This window comes from Oncorhynchus tshawytscha, linkage group LG07 (assembly GCF_018296145.1).
Source record: "Oncorhynchus tshawytscha isolate Ot180627B linkage group LG07, Otsh_v2.0, whole genome shotgun sequence".
NCBI classification, from domain to species: Eukaryota; Metazoa; Chordata; class Actinopteri; order Salmoniformes; family Salmonidae; genus Oncorhynchus; species Oncorhynchus tshawytscha.
The window spans coordinates 75,720,875-75,738,966 of NC_056435.1; the positions used below are offsets into that span (position 1 = coordinate 75,720,875).

At 46.2% G+C, this 18,092-nt stretch overlaps 1 pseudogene; it reads left to right on the forward strand.

The window, feature by feature from the left end:
• Positions 1-18,092, forward strand: part of LOC121846745 — a 171,846-nt pseudogene that overhangs the window by 128,764 nt on the left and 24,990 nt on the right.

Sequence of the window (18,092 nt, forward strand, 5' to 3'; positions counted from 1 at the left end):
ATATGATACATGTTCCACTAGAGATAGATAGAGATACATGTTCCACTAGAGATATGATACATGTTCCACCAGAGATATGATACATGTTCCACCAGAGATATGATACATGTTCCACTAGAGATATGATACATGTTCCACCAGAGATATGATACATGTTCCACCAGAGATATGATACATGTTCCACCAGAGATATGATACATGTTCCACTAGAGATATGATACATGTTCCACCAGAGATATGATACATGTTCCACCAGAGATATGATACATGTTCCACTAGAGATATGATACATGTTCCACTAGAGATATGATACATGTTCCACCAGAGATATGATACATGTTCCACCAGAGATATGATACATGTTCCACCAGAGATATGATACATGTTCCACCAGAGATATGATACATGTTCCACCAGAGATATGATACATGTTCCACTAGAGATATGTTCATCTCACAAGCTGATGGCTGTCAGGCCTAGAGACAGAGTCTTTAGAGCAGTTCATTAATGTTATTTGCTGAGACGGTGGTTATATGGCCTCTGACTGAAGCTGACTGTGTTTCTAGCTGAGACAGTGGTTATACAGCCTGTGACTGATGCTGTGTTTCTAGCTGAGACAGTGGTTATACGGCCTGTGACTGAAGCTGACTGTGTTTCTAGCTGAGACAGTGGTTATACAGCCTGTGACTGAAGCTGACTGTGTTTCTAGCTGAGACAGTGGTTATACAGCCTGTGACTGAAGCTGACTGTGTTTCTAGCTGAGACAGTGGTTATACAGCCTGTGACTGAAGCTGACTGTGTTTCTAGCTGAGACAGTGGTTATACAGCCTGTGACTGAAGCTGACTGTGTTTCTAGCTGAGACAGTGGTTATACAGCCTGTGACTGAAGCTGTGTTTCTAGTTGAGACAGTGGTTATACAGCCTGTGACTGAAGCTGACTGTGTTTCTAGCTGAGACAGTGGTTATACAGCCTGTGACTGAAGCTGACTGTGTTTCTAGCTGAGACAGTGGTTATACAGCCTGTGACTGAAGCTGACTGTGTTTCTAGCTGAGACAGTGGTTATACAGCCTGTGACTGAAGCTGTGTTTCTAGCTGAGACAGTGGTTATACAGCCTGTGACTGAAGCTGTGTTTCTAGCTGAGACAGTGGTTATACAGCCTGTGACTGAAGCTGACTGTGTTTCTAGCTGAGACAGTGGTTATACAGCCTGTGACTGAAGCTGACTGTGTTTCTAGCTGAGACAGTGGTTATACAGCCTGTGACTGAAGCTGTGTTTCTAGCTGAGACAGTGGTTATACAGCCTGTGACTGAAGCTGACTGTGTTTCTAGCTGAGACAGTGGTTATACAGCCTGTGACTGAAGCTGACTGTGTTTCTAGCTGAGACAGTGGTTATACAGCCTGTGACTGAAGCTGTGTTTCTAGCTGAGACAGTGGTTATACAGCCTGTGACTGAAGCTGACTGTGTTTCTAGCTGAGACAGTGGTTATACAGCCTGTGACTGAAGCTGACTGTGTTTCTAGCTGAGACAGTGGTTATACAGCCTGTGACTGAAGCTGACTGTGTTTCTAGCTGAGACAGTGGTTATACAGCCTGTGACTGATGCTGACTGTGTTTCTAGCTGAGACAGTGGTTATACAGCCTGTGACTGATGCTGTGTTTCTAGCTGAGACAGTGGTTATACAGCCTGTGACTGAAGCTGTGTTTCTAGCTGAGACAGTGGTTATACAGCCTGTGACTGAAGCTGTGTTTCTAGCTGAGACAGTGGTTATACAGCCTGTGACTGAAGCTGTGTTTCTAGCTGAGACAGTGGTTATCAGCCTCTGACTGAAGCTGACTGTGTTTCTAGCTGAGACAGTGGTTATACAGCCTGTGACTGAAGCTGTGTTTCTAGCTGAGACAGTGGTTATACAGCCTGTGACTGAAGCTGACTGTGTTTCTAGCTGAGACAGTGGTTATACAGCCTGTGACTGAAGCTGACTGTGTTTCTAGCTGAGACAGTGGTTATACAGCCTGTGACTGAAGCTGACTGTGTTTCTAGCTGAGACAGTGGTTATACAGCCTGTGACTGATGCTGACTGTGTTTCTAGCTGAGACAGTGGTTATACAGCCTGTGACTGATGCTGTGTTTCTAGCTGAGACAGTGGTTATACAGCCTGTGACTGAAGCTGTGTTTCTAGCTGAGACAGTGGTTATACAGCCTGTGACTGAAGCTGTGTTTCTAGCTGAGACAGTGGTTATACAGCCTGTGACTGAAGCTGTGTTTCTAGCTGAGACAGTGGTTATACAGCCTCTGACTGAAGCTGACTGTGTTTCTAGTTGAGACAGTGGTTATACAGCCTCTGACTGAAGCTGACTGTGTTTCTAGCTGAGACAGTGGTTATACAGCCTGTGACTGAAGCTGTGTTTTCTAGCTGAGACAGTGGTTATACAGCCTGTGACTGAAGCTGTGTTTCTAGCTGAGACAGTGGTTATACAGCCTGTGACTGAAGCTGTGTTTCTAGCTGAGACAGTGGTTATACAGCCTGTGACTGAAGCTGTGTTTCTAGCTGAGACAGTGGTTATACAGCCTGTGACTGAAGCTGTGTTTCTAGCTGAGACAGTGGTTATACAGCCTGTGACTGAAGCTGACTGTGTTTCTAGTTGAGACAGTGGTTATACAGCCTCTGACTGAAGCTGACTGTGTTTCTAGCTGAGACAGTGGTTATACAGCCTGTGACTGAAGCTGTGTTTCTAGCTGAGACAGTGGTTATACAGCCTGTGACTGAAGCTGACTGTGTTTCTAGCTGAGACAGTGGTTATACAGCCTGTGACTGAAGCTGACTGTGTTTCTAGCTGAGACAGTGGTTATACAGCCTGTGACTGAAGCTGACTGTGTTTCTAGCTGAGACAGTGGTTATACAGCCTGTGACTGAAGCTGACTGTGTTTCTAGCTGAGACAGTGGTTATACAGCCTGTGACTGAAGCTGTGTGTTCTAGCTGAGACAGTGGTTATACAGCCTGTGACTGAAGCTGACTGTGTTTCTAGCTGAGACAGTGGTTATACAGCCTGTGACTGAAGCTGACTGTGTTTCTAGCTGAGCTGACTGACAGTGAGTGGTATACAGCCTGTGACTGAAGCTGACTGTGTTTCTAGCTGAGACAGTGGTTATACAGCCTGTGACTGAAGCTGACTGTGTTTCTAGCTGAGACAGTGGTTATACAGCCTGTGACTGAAGCTGACTGTGTTTCTAGCTGAGACAGTGGTTATACAGCCTGTGACTGAAGCTGACTGTGTTTCTAGCTGAGACAGTGGTTATACAGCCTGTGACTGAAGCTGACTGTGTTTCTAGCTGAGACAGTGGTTATACAGCCTGTGACTGAAGCTGACTGTGTTTCTAGCTGAGACAGTGGTTATACAGCCTGTGACTGAAGCTGACTGTGTTTCTAGCTGAGACAGTGGTTATACAGCCTGTGACTGAAGCTGACTGTGTTTCTAGCTGAGACAGTGGTTATACAGCCTGTGACTGAAGCTGACTGTGTTGACTGTGTTTCTAGCTGAGACAGTGGTTATACAGCCTGTGACTGAAGCTGACTGTGTTTCTAGCTGAGACAGTGGTTATACAGCCTGTGACTGAAGCTGACTGTGTTTCTAGCTGAGACAGTGGTTATACAGCCTGTGACTGAAGCTGACTGTGTTTCTAGCTGAGACAGTGGTTATACAGCCTGTGACTGAAGCTGACTGTGTTTCTAGCTGAGACAGTGGTTATACAGCCTGTGACTGAAGCTGACTGTGTTTCTAGCTGAGACAGTGGTTATACAGCCTGTGACTGAAGCTGACTGTGTTTCTAGCTGAGACAGTGGTTATACAGCCTGTGACTGAAGCTGACTGTGTTTCTAGCTGAGACAGTGGTTATACAGCCTGTGACTGAAGCTGACTGTGTTTCTAGCTGAGACAGTGGTTATACAGCCTGTGACTGAAGCTGACTGTGTTTCTAGCTGAGACAGTGGTTATACAGCCTGTGACTGAAGCTGACTGTGTTTCTAGCTGAGACAGTGGTTATACAGCCTGTGACTGAAGCTGACTGTGTTTCTAGCTGAGACAGTGGTTATACAGCCTGTGACTGAAGCTGACTGTGTTTCTAGCTGAGACAGTGGTTAGCCTGTGACTGAGCCTGTGTTTCTACTGAAGCTGACTGTGTTTCTAGCTGAGACAGTGGTTATACAGCCTGTGACTGAAGCTGACTGTGTTTCTAGCTGAGACAGTGGTTATACAGCCTGTGACTGAAGCTGACTGTGTTTCTAGCTGAGACAGTGGTTATACAGCCTGTGACTGAAGCTGACTGTGTTTCTAGCTGAGACAGTGGTTATACAGCCTGTGACTGAAGCTGACTGTGTTTCTAGCTGAGACAGTGGTTATACAGCCTGTGACTGAAGCTGACTGTGTTTCTAGCTGAGACAGTGGTTATACAGCCTGTGACTGAAGCTGACTGTGTTTCTAGCTGAGACAGTGGTTATACAGCCTGTGACTGAAGCTGACTGTGTTTCTAGCTGAGACAGTGGTTATACAGCCTGTGACTGAAGCTGACTGTGTTTCTAGCTGAGACAGTGGTTATACAGCCTGTGACTGAAGCTGACTGTGTTTCTAGCTGAGACAGTGGTTATACAGCCTGTGACTGAAGCTGACTGTGTTTCTAGCTGAGACAGTGGTTATACAGCCTGTGACTGAAGCTGACTGTGTTTCTAGCTGAGACAGTGGTTATACAGCCTGTGACTGAAGCTGACTGTGTTTCTAGCTGAGACAGTGGTTATACAGCCTGTGACTGAAGCTGACTGTGTTTCTAGCTGAGACAGTGGTTATACAGCCTGTGACTGAAGCTGACTGTGTTTCTAGCTGAGACAGTGGTTATACAGCCTGTGACTGAAGCTGACTGTGTTTCTAGCTGAGACAGTGGTTATACAGCCTGTGACTGAAGCTGACTGTGTTTCTAGCTGAGACAGTGGTTATACAGCCTGTGACTGAAGCTGACTGTGTTTCTAGCTGAGACAGTGGTTATACAGCCTGTGACTGAAGCTGACTGTGTTTCTAGCTGAGACAGTGGTTATACAGCCTGTGACTGAAGCTGACTGTGTTTCTAGCTGAGACAGTGGTTATACAGCCTGTGACTGAAGCTGACTGTGTTTCTAGCTGAGACAGTGGTTATACAGCCTGTGACTGAAGCTGACTGTGTTTCTAGCTGAGACAGTGGTTATACAGCCTGTGACTGAAGCTGACTGTGTTTCTAGCTGAGACAGTGGTTATACAGCCTGTGACTGAAGCTGACTGTGTTTCTAGCTGAGACAGTGGTTATACAGCCTGTGACTGAAGCTGACTGTGTTTCTAGCTGAGACAGTGGTTATACAGCCTGTGACTGAAGCTGACTGTGTTTCTAGCTGAGACAGTGGTTATACAGCCTGTGACTGAAGCTGACTGTGTTTCTAGCTGAGACAGTGGTTATACAGCCTGTGACTGAAGCTGTGTTTTCTAGCTGAGACAGTGGTTATACAGCCTGTGACTGAAGCTGTGTTTCTAGCTGAGACAGTGGTTATACAGCCTGTGACTGAAGCTGACTGTGTTTCTAGCTGAGACAGTGGTTATACAGCCTGTGACTGAAGCTGACTGTGTTTCTAGCTGAGACAGTGGTTATACAGCCTGTGACTGAAGCTGACTGTGTTTCTAGCTGAGACAGTGTTATACAGCCTGTGACTGAAGCTGACTGTGTTTCTAGCTGAGACAGTGTTATACAGCCTGTGACTGAAGCTGACTGTGTTTCTAGCTGAGACAGTGGTTATACAGCCTGTGACTGAAGCTGACTGTGTTTCTAGCTGAGACAGTGGTTATACAGCCTGTGACTGAAGCTGACTGTGTTTCTAGCTGAGACAGTGGTTATACAGCCTGTGACTGAAGCTGACTGTGTTTCTAGCTGAGACAGTGGTTATACAGCCTGTGACTGAAGCTGACTGTGTTTCTAGCTGAGACAGTGGTTATACAGCCTGTGACTGAAGCTGACTGTGTTTCTAGCTGAGACAGTGGTTATACAGCCTGTGACTGAAGCTGACTGTGTTTCTAGCTGAGACAGTGGTTATACAGCCTGTGACTGAAGCTGACTGTGTTTCTAGCTGAGACAGTGGTTATACAGCCTGTGACTGAAGCTGACTGTGTTTCTAGCTGAGACAGTGGTTATACAGCCTGTGACTGAAGCTGACTGTGTTTCTAGCTGAGACAGTGGTTATACAGCCTGTGACTGAAGCTGACTGTGTTTCTAGCTGAGACTGTGTTTCTAGCTGGTGGTTATACAGCCTGTGACTGAAGCTGACTGTGTTTCTAGCTGAGACAGTGGTTATACAGCCTGTGACTGAAGCTGACTGTGTTTCTAGCTGAGACAGTGGTTATACAGCCTGTGACTGAAGCTGACTGTGTTTCTAGCTGAGACAGTGGTTATACAGCCTGTGACTGAAGCTGACTGTGTTTCTAGCTGAGACAGTGGTTATACAGCCTGTGACTGAAGCTGACTGTGTTTCTAGCTGAGACAGTGGTTATACAGCCTGTGACTGAAGCTGACTGTGTTTCTAGCTGAGACAGTGGTTATACAGCCTGTGACTGAAGCTGACTGTGTTTCTAGCTGAGACAGTGGTTATACAGCCTGTGACTGAAGCTGACTGTGTTTCTAGCTGAGACAGTGGTTATACAGCCTGTGACTGATGCTGTGTTTCTAGCTGAGACAGTGGTTATACAGCCTGTGACTGAAGCTGTGTTTCTAGCTGAGACAGTGGTTATACAGCCTGTGACTGAAGCTGTGTTTCTAGCTGAGACAGTGGTTATACAGCCTGTGACTGAAGCTGACTGTGTTTCTAGCTGAGACAGTGGTTATACAGCCTGTGACTGAAGCTGACTGTGTTTCTAGCTGAGACAGTGGTTATACAGCCTGTGACTGAAGCTGACTGTGTTTCTAGCTGAGACAGTGGTTATACAGCCTGTGACTGAAGCTGACTGTGTTTCTAGCTGAGACAGTGGTTATACAGCCTGTGACTGAAGCTGACTGTGTTTCTAGCTGAGACAGTGGTTATACAGCCTGTGACTGAAGCTGACTGTGTTTCTAGCTGAGACAGTGGTTATACGGCCTGTGACTGAAGCTGACTGTGTTTCTAGCTGAGACAGTGGTTATACAGCCTGTGACTGAAGCTGACTGTGTTTCTAGCTGAGACAGTGGTTATACAGCCTCTGACTGAAGCTGACTGTGTTTCTAGTTGAGACAGTGGTTATACAGCCTGTGACTGAAGCTGACTGTGTTTCTAGCTGAGACAGTGGTTATACAGCCTGTGACTGAAGCTGACTGTGTTTCTAGCTGAGACAGTGGTTATACAGCCTGTGACTGAAGCTGACTGTGTTTCTAGCTGAGACAGTGGTTATACAGCCTGTGACTGAAGCTGACTGTGTTTCTAGCTGAGACAGTGGTTATACAGCCTGTGACTGAAGCTGACTGTGTTTCTAGCTGAGACAGTGGTTATACAGCCTGTGACTGAAGCTGACTGTGTTTCTAGCTGAGACAGTGGTTATACAGCCTGTGACTGAAGCTGTGTTTCTAGCTGAGACAGTGGTTATACAGCCTGTGACTGAAGCTGTGTTTCTAGCTGAGACAGTGGTTATACAGCCTGTGACTGCAGAGTTGTGCATTTCCTTTACTCTTCTCTCCACTCTGATCTGCTAGCAGGTGTCATGAAAACAGATTGACCCCTGTATTAACATGTGTCTGCCTCAATCTAATTTAAGCCATGATATTTGAATTAAAACTAGATTACAGAGATATGTGTTTAGGTTTCTCTACCTCCTTTACAAAATCTCCGCCTTCAAGTTGTGTCTTCCAGACTGGGTTCCCTGTGAGGCCTGTCCAACAACCACACCACTGCCCCTTTCAGCCTTTTCATCTCCCATCATCATCATCACTTAAATCTGTTGTTTTCATTACTTTCAGAATCCCACAACTCTAATTAGTCATTAGTGGCACGAACATTCTCATTCTAGAACCCCCCCGAATTCTATTACCACCAGTCCTAGTTCTAGCAAGGCAGCGTTCTGTCAGTTCTCACAGACTTCCCCTTCGTCTGTAAACACCGAATTATTTTTTCTCCACCATTTCATGATCGAAAAGCAAAGTGTGTGCGCTTAACTGTGGTGGTGTTCAAAGAGCTGGGAGGGAGGGAGGGAACAGCTGCTTCACAGCTGTAGAGAGAGAGCAGACATCATCCAGCATGTCAGTGTTAATGCAGGGGAAACCAAATACTGCAGGAATGCACATCATCATCATCATCATCACGTTAGTAATTAGATCGGTTGGCCTCTGCTATGTGACATCATTAGATAGAAACATGGCTATTTTAGAAAATGGAGAGAAGAAGAGGATGGAAGGAATTGAAGGACCAGTGGAAATCAAATTCACCAAATACAACAGGTGTAGTAGACCTTACAGTGAAATGCTGAATACAACAGGTGTAGTAGACCTTACAGTGAAATGCTGAATACAACAGGTGTAGTAGACCTTACAGTGAAATGCTGAATACAACAGGTGTAGTAGACCTTACAGTGAAATGCTGAATACAACAGGTGTAGTAGACCTTACAGTGAAATGCTGAATACAACAGGTGTAGTAGACCTCACAGTGAAATGCTGAATACTACAGGTGTAGTAGACCATACAGTGAAATGCTGAATACAACAGGTGTAGTAGACATTACAGTGAAATGCTGAATACAACAGGTGTAGTAGACCTCACAGTGAAATGCTGAATACAACAGGTGTAGTAGACCTTACAGTGAAATGCTGAATACAACAGGTGTAGTAGACCTTACAGTGAAATGCTGAATACAACAGGTGTAGTAGACCTTAAAGTGAACTGCTGAATACAACAGGTGTAGTAGACCTTACAGTGAAATGCTGAATACAACAGGTGTAGTAGACCTTACAGTGAAATGCTGAATACAACAGGTGTAGTAGACCTTACAGTGAAATGCTGAATACAACAGGTGTAGTAGACCTCACAGTGAAATGCTGAATACAACAGGTGTAGTAGACCTTACAGTGAAATGCTGAATACAACAGGTGTAGTAGACCTTACAGTGAAATGCTGAATACAACAGGTGTAGTAGACCTCACAGTGAAATGCTGAATACAACAGGTGTAGTAGACCTTACAGTGAAATGCTGAATACAACAGGTGTAGTAGACCTTACAGTGAAATGCTGAATACAACAGGTGTAGTAGACCTCACAGTGAAATGCTGAATACAACAGGTGTAGTAGACCTTACAGTGAAATGCTGAATACAACAGTGTAGTAGACCTTACAGTGAAATGCTGAATACAACAGGTGTAGTAGACCTCACAGTGAAATGCTGAATACAACAGGTGTAGTAGACCTTACAGTGAAATGCTGAATACAACAGGTGTAGTAGACCTTAGCAGTGAAATGCTGAATACAACAGGTGTAGTAGACCTTACAGTGAAATGCTGAATACAACAGGTGTAGTAGACCTTACAGTGAAATGCTGAATACAACAGGTGTAGTAGACCTTACAGTGAAATGCTGAATACAACAGGTGTAGTAGACCTTACAGTGAAATGCTGAATACAACAGGTGTAGTAGACCTTACAGTGAAATGCTGAATACAACAGGTGTAGTAGACCTTACAGTGAAATGCTGAATACAACAGGTGTAGTAGACCTCACAGTGAAATGCTGAATACAACAGGTGTAGTAGACCTCACAGTGAAATGCTGAATACAACAGGTGTAGTAGACCTTACAGTGAAATGCTGAATACAACAGGTGTAGTAGACCTTACAGTGAAATGCTGAATACAACAGGTGTAGTAGACCTTACAGTGAAATGCTGAATACAACAGGTGTAGTAGACCTCACAGTGAAATGCTGAATACAACAGGTGTAGTAGACCTTACAGTGAAATGCTGAATACAACAGGTGTAGTAGACCTTACAGTGAAATGCTGAATACAACAGGTGTAGTAGACCTTACAGTGAAATGCTGAATACAACAGGTGTAGTAGACCTTACAGTGAAATGCTGAATACAACAGGTGTAGTAGACCTTACAGTGAAATGCTGAATAGAACAGGTGTAGTAGACCTCACAGTGAAATGCTGAATACAACAGGTGTAGTAGACCTCACAGTGAAATGCTGAATAGAACAGGTGTAGTAGACCTTACAGTGAAATGCTGAATACAACAGGTGTAGTAGACCTTACAGTGAAATGCTGAATACAACAGGTGTAGTAGACCTCACAGTGAAATGCTGAATACAACAGGTGTAGTAGACCTCACAGTGAAATGCTGAATACAACAGGTGTAGTAGACCTTACAGTGAAATGCTGGATACAACAGGTGTAGTAGACCTTACAGTGACATGCTGAATACATACAGGTGTAGTATACCTTACAGTGAAATGCTGAATACAACAGGTGTAGTAGACCTCACAGTGAAATGCTGAATACAACAGGTGTAGTAGACCTCACAGTGAAATGCTGAATACAACAGGTGTAGTAGACCTCACAGTGAAATGCTGAATACAACAGGTGTAGTAGACCTCATAGTGAAATGCTGAATAGAACAGGTGTAGTAGACCTCACAGTGAAATGCTGAATAGAACAGGTGTAGTAGACCTCACAGTGAAATGCTGAATACAACAGGTGTAGTAGACCTCATAGTGAAATGTTTACTTACAAATAACAAATAATTGAAGAGCAGCAGTAAATAACAATAGGATTACACAGTACAGAGTCAATGTGGAGGCTATATACAGGGGGTACCAGTACAGAGTCAATGTGGAGGCTATATACAGGGTGTTACGGTACAGAGTCAATGTGGAGGCTATATACAGGGGGTACTATTACAGAGTCAATGTGGAGGCTATATACAGGGGGTACCAGTACAGAGTCAATGTGGAGGCTATATACAGGGGGTACTATTACAGAGTCAATGTGGAGGCTATATACAGGGGGTACCAGTACAGAGTCAATGTGGAGGCTATATACAGGGGTACCAGTACAGAGTCAATGTGGAGGCTATATACAGGGGGTACTATTACAGAGTCAATGTGGAGGCTATATACAGGGGGTACTATTACAGAGTCAATGTGGAGGCTATATACAGGGGGTACTATTACAGAGTCAATGTGGAGGCTATATACAGGGGGTACTATTACAGAGTCAATGTGGAGGCTATATACAGGGGGTACCAGTACAGAGTCAATGTGGAGGCTATATACAGGGGGTACTATTACAGAGTCAATGTGGAGGCTATATACAGGGGGTACCAGTACAGAGTCAATGTGGAGGCTATATACAGGGGTACTATTACAGAGTCAATGTGGAGGCTATATACAGGGGTACTATTACAGAGTCAATGTGGAGGCTATATACAGGGGGTACCAGTACAGAGTCAATGTGGAGGCTATATACAGGGGTACTATTACAGAGTCAATGTGGAGGCTATATACAGGGGGTACCAGTACAGAGTCAATGTGGAGGCTATATACAGGGGGTACCAGTACAGAGTCAATGTGGAGGCTATATACAGGGGTACCGGTACAGAGTCAATGTGGAGACTATATACAGAGAGTACCGGTACAGAGTCAATGTGGAGGCTATATACAGAGAGTACCAGTACAGAGTCAATGTGGAGGCTATATACAGGGGTACCGGTACAGAGTCAATGTGGAGACTATATACAGAGGGTACCGGTACAGAGTCAATGTGGAGGCTATATACAGGGGGGACCAGTACAGAGTCAATGTGGAGGCTATATACAGGGGGTACCAGTACAGAGTCAATGTGGAGACTATATACAGGGGGTACCAGTACAGAGTCAATGTGGAGGCTATATACAGGGTGTTACGGTACAGAGTCAATGTGGAGACTATATACAGGGGGTACCAGTACAGAGTCAATGTGGAGGCTATATACAGGGGGAACCGGTACAGAGTCAATGTGGAGGCTATATACAGGGGGAACCGGTACAGAGTCAATGTGGAGGCTATATACAGGGGGAACCGGTACAGAGTCAATGTGGAGGCTGTATACAGGGGGTACCTGCACAGAGTCAATGTGGAGGTTGTATACAGGGGGTACCTGCACAGAGTCAATGTGGAGGCTATATACAGGGTGTTACGGTACAGAGTCAATGTGGAGGCTATATACAGGGGGTACCAGTACAGAGTCAATGTGGAGGTTATATACAGGGGGTACCGGTACAGAGTCAATGTGGAGGCTATATACAGGGGGAACCGGTACAGAGTCAATGTGGAGGCTGTATACAGGGGGTACCTGCACAGAGTCAATGTGGAGGTTATATACAGGGGGTACCGGTACAGAGTCAATGTGGAGGCTATATACAGGGTGTTACAGTACAGAGTCAATGTGGAGGCTATATACAGGGGGTACCAGTACAGAGTCAATGTGGAGGCTATATACAGGGGTACCGGTACAGAGTCAATGTGGAGGATATATACAGGGGGTAACAGTACAGAGTCAATGTGGAGGCTATATACAGGGGGTAACTGTACAGAGTCAATGTGGAAGCTATATACAGGGGGTACCAGTACAGAGTTAATGTGGAGGCTATATACAGGGGGTACCGGTACAGAGTCAATGTGGAGGCTATATACAGGGGTACCAGTACAGAGTCAATGTGGAGGCTATATACAGGGGGTACCAGTACAGAATCAATGTGGAGGCTATATACAGGGGTACCAGTACAGAGTCAATGTGGAGGCTATATACAGGGGTACCAGTACAGAGTCAATGTGGAGGCTATATACAGGGGGTACCGGTACAGAGTCAATGTGGAGGTTATATACAGGGGGTACCTGCACAGAGTCAATGTGGAGGTTATATACAGGGGGTACCTGCACAGAGTCAATGTGGAGGTTATATACAGGGGGTACCTGCACAGAGTCAATGTGGAGGTTATATACAGGGGGTACCTGCACAGAGTCAATGTGGAGGTTATATACAGGGGTACCGGTACAGAGTCAATGTGGAGGCTATATACAGGGTGTTACAGTACAGAGTCAATGTGGAGGCTATATACAGGGTGTTACGGTACAGAGTCAATGTGGAGACTATATACAGGGGGTACCGGTACAGAGTCAATGTGGAGGCTATATACAGGGGGAACCGGTACAGAGTCAATGTGGAGGCTATATACAGGGGGAACCGGTACAGAGTCAATGTGGAGGCTATATACAGGGGGAACCGGTACAGAGTCAATGTGGAGGCTATATACAGGGGTTACCGGTACAGAGTCAATGTGGAGGCTATATACAGGGGGTACCAGTACAGAGTCAATGTGGAGGCTATATACAGGGGGTACCGGTACAGAGTCAATGTGGAGGCTATATACAGGGGTACCAGTACAGAGTCAATGTGGAGGCTATATACAGGGGGTACCGGTACAGAGTCAATGTGGAGGCTATATACAGGGGGTACCAGTACAGAGTCAATGTGGAGGCTATATACAGGGGGTACCAGTACAGAGTCAATGTGGAGGCTATATACAGGGGGTACCAGTACAGAGTCAATGTGGAGGCTATATACAGGGGGTACCAGTACAGAGTCAATGTGGAGGCTATATACAGGGGGTACCATTACAGAGTCAATGTGGAGGCTATATACAGGGGTACCAGTACAGAGTCAATGTGGAGGCTATATACAGGGGTACCGGTACAGAGTCAATGTGGAGGCTATATACAGGGTGTTACGGTACAGAGTCAATGTGGAGGCTATATACAGGGGTACCAGTACAGAGTCAATGTGGAGGCTATATACAGGGGGTACCAGTACAGAGTCAATGTGGAGGCTATATACAGGGGTACCAGTACAGAGTCAATGTGGAGGCTATATACAGGGGGTACCGGTACAGAGTCAATGTGGAGGTTATATACAGGGGTACCTGCACAGAGTCAATGTGGAGGTTATATACAGGGGGTACCTGCACAGAGTCAATGTGGAGGTTATATACAGGGGGTACCTGCACAGAGTCAATGTGGAGGTTATATACAGGGGGCACCTGCACAGAGTCAATGTGGAGGTTATATACAGGGGGTACCGGTACAGAGTCAATGTGGAGGCTATATACAGGGTGTTACAGTACAGAGTCAATGTGGAGGCTATATACAGGGTGTTACGGTACAGAGTCAATGTGGAGACTATATACAGGGGGTACCGGTACAGAGTCAATGTGGAGGCTATATACAGGGGGAACCGGTACAGAGTCAATGTGGAGGCTATATACAGGGGGTACCTGCACAGAGTCAATGTGGAGGCTATATACAGGGGGTACCAGTACAGAGTCAATGTGGAGGCTATATACAGGGGGTACCGGTACAGAGTCAATGTGGAGGCTATATACAGGGGGTACCGGTACAGAGTCAATGTGGAGGCTATATACAGGGGGTACCGGTACAGAGTCAATGTGGAGGCTATATACAGGGGGTACCGGTACAGAGTCAATGTGGAGGCTATATACAGGGGTACCAGTACAGAGTCAATGTGGAGGCTATATACAGGGGGTACCGGTACAGAGTCAATGTGGAGGCTATATACAGGGGGTACCGGTACAGAGTCAATGTGGAGGCTATATACAGGGGGTACCAGTACAGAGTCAATGTGGAGGCTATATACAGGGGGTACCAGTACAGAGTCAATGTGGAGGCTATATACAGGGTGTACCGGTACAGAGTCAATGTGGAGGCTATATACAGGGGGTACCGGTACAGAGTCAATGTGGAGGCTATATACAGGGTGTTACGGTACAGAGTCAATGTGGAGGCTATATACAGGGGGTACCAGTACAGAGTCAATGTGGAGGCTATATACAGGGGTACCGGTACAGAGTCAATGTGGAGGCTATATACAGGGGGTACCAGTACAGAGTCAATGTGGAGGCTATATACAGGGGGTACCAGTACAGAGTCAATGTGGAGGCTATATACAGGGGGTACCAGTACAGAGTCAATGTGGAGGCTATATACAGGGGGTACCAGTACAGAGTCAATGTGGAGGCTATATACAGGGGGTACCGGTACAGAGTCAATGTGGAGGTTATATACAGGGGGTACCTGCACAGAGTCAATGTGGAGGTTATATACAGGGGGTACCTGCACAGAGTCAATGTGGAGGTTATATACAGGGGGTACCTGCACAGAGTCAATGTGGAGGTTATATACAGGGGTACCTGCACAGAGTCAATGTGGAGGTTATATACAGGGGGTACCGGTACAGAGTCAATGTGGAGGCTATATACAGGGTGTTACAGTACAGAGTCAATGTGGAGGCTATATACAGGGTGTTACGGTACAGAGTCAATGTGGAGACTATATACAGGGGGTACCGGTACAGAGTCAATGTGGAGGCTATATACAGGGGGAACCGGTACAGAGTCAATGTGGAGGCTATATACAGGGGGTACCTGCACAGAGTCAATGTGGAGGCTATATACAGGGGGTACCAGTACAGAGTCAATGTGGAGGCTATATACAGGGGTACCGGTACAGAGTCAATGTGGAGGCTATATACAGGGGTACCGGTACAGAGTCAATGTGGAGGCTATATACAGGGGGTACCGGTACAGAGTCAATGTGGAGGCTATATACAGGGGGTACCGGTACAGAGTCAATGTGGAGGCTATATACAGGGGTACCAGTACAGAGTCAATGTGGAGGCTATATACAGGGGTACCGGTACAGAGTCAATGTGGAGGCTATATACAGGGGGTACCGGTACAGAGTCAATGTGGAGGCTATATACAGGGGTACCAGTACAGAGTCAATGTGGAGGCTATATACAGGGGTACCAGTACAGAGTCAATGTGGAGGCTATATACAGGGTGTACCGGTACAGAGTCAATGTGGAGGCTATATACAGGGGGTACCGGTACAGAGTCAATGTGGAGGCTATATACAGGGTGTTACGGTACAGAGTCAATGTGGAGGCTATATACAGGGGGTACCAGTACAGAGTCAATGTGGAGGCTATATACAGGGGGTACCGGTACAGAGTCAATGTGGAGGCTATATACAGGGGGTACCAGTACAGAGTCAATGTGGAGGCTATATACAGGGGGTACCAGTACAGAGTCAATGTGGAGGCTATATACAGGGGGTACCAGTACAGAGTCAATGTGGAGGCTATATACAGGGGGGTACCGGTACAGAGTCAATGTGGAGGCTATATACAGGGGGTACCAGTACAGAGTCAATGTGGAGGCTATATACAGGGGGTACCAGTACAGAGTCAATGTGGAGGCTATATACAGGGGGTACCAGTACAGAGTCAATGTGGAGGCTATATACAGGGGGTACCAGTACAGAATCAATGTGGAGGCTATATACAGGGGGTACCGGTACAGAGTCAATGTGGAGGTTATATACAGGGGGTACCTGCACAGAGTCAATGTGGAGGTTATATACAGGGGGTACTGGTACAGAGTCAATGTGGAGGCTATATACAGGGTGTTACAGTACAGAGTCAATGTGGAGGCTATATACAGGGTGTTACGGTACAGAGTCAATGTGGAGACTATATACAGGGGGTACCGGTACAGAGTCAATGTGGAGGTTATATACGGGGGGAACCGGTACAGAGTCAATGTGGAGGCTATATACAGGGGGAACCGGTACAGAGTCAATGTGGAGGCTATATACAGGGGGAACCGGTACAGAGTCAATGTGGAGGCTATATACAGGGTGTTACGGTACAGAGTCAATGTGGAGGCTATATACAGGGGGTACCAGTACAGAGTCAATGTGGAGGCTATATACAGGGGGTACCGGTACAGAGTCAATGTGGAGGCTATATACAGGGGGTACCAGTACAGAGTCAATGTGGAGGCTATATACAGGGGGTACCGGTACAGAGTCAATGTGGAGGCTATATACAGGGGGTACCAGTACAGAGTCAATGTGGAGGCTATATACAGGGGGTACCAGTACAGAGTCAATGTGGAGGCTATATACAGGGGGTACCAGTACAGAGTCAATGTGGAGGCTATATACAGGGGGTACCGGTACAGAGTCAATGTGGAGGCTATATACAGGGGGGTACCAGTACAGAGTCAATGTGGAGGCTATATACAGGGGGTACCAGTACAGAATCAATGTGGAGGCTATATACAGGGGGTACCAGTACAGAGTCAATGTGGAGGCTATATACAGGGGTACCAGTACAGAGTCAATGTGGAGGCTATATACAGGGGTACCGGTACAGAGTCAATGTGGAGGTTATATACAGGGGGTACCTGCACAGAGTCAATGTGGAGGTTATATACAGGGGGTACCTGCACAGAGTCAATGTGGAGGTTATATACAGGGGGAACCGGTACAGAGTCAATGTGGAGGCTATATACAGGGGGAACCGGTACAGAGTCAATGTGGAGGCTATATACAGGGTGTTACGGTACAGAGTCAATGTGGAGGCTATAATACAGGGGGTACCAGTACAGAGTCAATGTGGAGGCTATATACAGGGGGTACCGGTACAGAGTCAATGTGGAGGCTATATACAGGGGTACCAGTACAGAGTCAATGTGGAGGCTATATACAGGGGTACCGGTACAGAGTCAATGTGGAGGCTATATATACAGGGTACCAGTACAGAGTCAATGTGGAGGCTATATACAGGGGGTACCAGTACAGAGTCAATGTGGAGGCTATATACAGGGGGTACCAGTACAGAGTCAATGTGGAGGCTATATACAGGGGGTACCGGTACAGAGTCAATGTGGAGGCTATATACAGGGGGTACCAGTACAGAGTCAATGTGGAGGCTATATACAGGGGTACCAGTACAGAATCAATGTGGAGGCTATATACAGGGGGTACCAGTACAGAGTCAATGTGGAGGCTATATACAGGGGGTACCAGTACAGAGTCAATGTGGAGGCTATATACAGGGGGTACCGTACAGAGTCAATGTGGAGGTTATATACAGGGGGTACCTGCACAGAGTCAATGTGGAGGTTATATACAGGGGGTACCTGCACAGAGTCAATGTGGAGGTTATATACAGGGGGT